The following is a 2,795-nucleotide window of genomic DNA, read 5'->3' as shown; positions in this document are numbered from 1 at the left end:
AGTGAGCATTACTCATAAACGCGGATGGCAAAAAACAATAACAAAGACCCGAGTGATGTCATCTTCGAACTATCTATAGATAGTTCGATGTTGACGTCACTCAGGTCTTTGTTATTGTTTTTTGCCATCCGCGTTTATGAGTCGTTCTCACTGAACTGTATTAACCAGACTATAAACGTTCATGGTTCCACACAGTTTTGTGTGTTGGCCAGTTATACTTCCGGATGGCAATGTTGTGAACTTCTTAGCCAAGCGCATACTATATATAGATAGAATGAAATTGACGTACCTCAGGTCTTATTGTTTTTGCCATCCGTGCATATGAGTAATTCTCACTAAACTGTATAGATAGTTCGAAGTTGACGTCAATCAGGTCCTTGTTATTGTTTTTTTGCCATCCGCGTTTATGAGTCGTTCTCACTAAACTGTATTAACCAGACTATAAACGTTCATGGTTCCACACAGTTTTATATGTTGGTCCGTTATACTTTCGGATGGCAATGTTGTGAACTTCTTAGCCAAGTGCATACTATCAATTGGCCTGACTATAAACGTTCAAGGTTACACATAGTTTTGTGTGTTGGTCCGTTATACTTCCAGATGACAATGTTATGAGTTTCTTAGCCAAGCGCACAGTATCTATAGATAGTATGCAGATGACGTCACTCAGGCCTTTGTTATTGTTTTTGCCATCCGCGTTTGTGAGTTGTTCTCACTAAACTGTATTAACCAGACTATAAAAGTTCATGGTTACACAGAGTTTGTGTGTTGGTCCGTTATACTTCCGGATGGCAATGTTGTGAACTCCTTGGCCAAGCGCATTCTATCTATAAAACAGCCTGAGATTTATTCAGAGATAATGTCATTTTTTTAGAAAAGATATTTTTGTTTGTTCTATCTTATGATGCGATATATATATATTATATATATATATATATATATATATATATATAATATATATATATATATGGTGGATTGTTGTGAGCAAATTGTCTAAACGCACAGCATCAATATATGAAATTGAATGCAAGCTTCAATTTAATATACGAAAACTGATAAAATGGACGTTTCGGGTTTTCCCTTTATCAACAAAACAGGTTGAATGAAACACTACAGATGAATGAGATAATGTGATAGTGGCGTTGTTGAGATGAATTAACAAAATTCATCTTAACAACACCACTCCCACTTTATCTCATTCGTCTGTAGTGTTTCATTCATCCTGTTTGGTAGTTAAAAGGGAAGCCCGAAACGTTCATTTTATCTGTTTTCATATATTAAATTGAAGCTTTTATTTAATTTCACAATGATATTTATTTCTTCGATATTCGAGCAGCAACGTTTACATCAGCATCAATATGTGGGTTTTCAATGCCAATTCAAGTGGCAATTCCCTCATAGGTGTGTCAAAATATTGTGATAACAGGGGAGGGGGTGGGGGAGGGGGTAGAGAAACAAACCAAACAGAAAAAAAACAACAAACAAACAAATAAAAAACAACAAAATTTCGAGTCAAAAACCACCAAAATATTTGTTCGACTATGTAGTTTTAATATAATAATATACGTAGACGTCTACGGAAAAAAATTGAATATGCACAGCATATTAATTAAATAACTCGGGACCCAAACTGCAGGACAATGGTGAAAAAAGCATCCATGTCGATAGCATGCCATGCATAGATAGCAACTAGAGAGGTTACATGATCATTAAAAAGTATCAATTCGATTGATGCACCGTATACGTCTCTCTCTCTCTCTCTCTCTCTCTCTCTCTCTCTCTCTCTCTCTCTTTCTCTCTCTCTCTCTCTATCCATCTCTCACTCTCACTCTCTCCCTTTCTCTGTTATATATCCAACTATCTATCTATCTTTCTCTCTCTTTCTCTCTCCCTCTCTCTCTCTCTCCCTCTCTCTCTCCCTCTATCTCTCTCCCTCTCTCTCTCTATATATATATATATTATTATATATATATATATATATATATATATTATATATATATATATATATATATATATATATATATATTCAGATATGAATACCTACAAAGCTATGTAAGATTTCATCAAACGGTTTTTTTGCCATAGGTGTAGAATTTATTTAAGTCTTGATGATATAAGCTGTAACACTGTGCACCCTTTGGTAACTGAGGACGCCATCAGTAGAAAATGGTTATTTTGACACAAATCGTAATTTATGGTGTGTTTTTGCTTATTTTACACATTTCAGGTTGGAAGACCTCAAGAACATCTACAACGACATCAATTTGGTTTTCAACAGATTAATCCAAATTTATTAAGGTTTTTTCTATCTTACTTGTGATCGTGTGTTAGCGCAACCGTCCGATTTAAAGCTCCACGTGACCACCATCATTTCCAATGACAAGTCGCAAGCGTTTCTACAGAGTAATGTGACACAGCGACCGGCCTCTCTTATTTTTGTCTTCAGGTCACGCATGTCTCTCACGGAGGTTCTAAACACTCTGCTCTTCACAAATCCCCATGAAAAAAGTCAAGTGAGGTTAGATCAGGTGATCTTGGAGGTCAGGAAATTGGACCATCTCGGTCGGTCAATCGATTTGGGAACTGTTCATTTAAAAATTCCCTCACATTTAAACTCCACTGAGGGGTAGCTCATATGATTCTAACATGGCCCGACAGTTTTCTGTTGTCACTGTCATGTCGTCAAAAAAGAAAGGACCGATCGCTCTTTCCGTGGTCAGTTCTTAGCAGACATTGGCTTTTGATGAGTTGCGACGACACTCAATAACTTCATCTAGTTTTTGTTTCCTCCAATG

The sequence above is a fragment of the Berghia stephanieae genome, chromosome 1 (assembly GCF_034508935.2).
Source record: "Berghia stephanieae isolate SIO BIC M18660-M18661 chromosome 1, UCSD_Bste_1.3, whole genome shotgun sequence".
Lineage (NCBI taxonomy): Eukaryota > Metazoa > Mollusca > Gastropoda > Nudibranchia > Aeolidiidae > Berghia > Berghia stephanieae.
Note: the sequence above shows the minus strand (reverse complement) of the source record.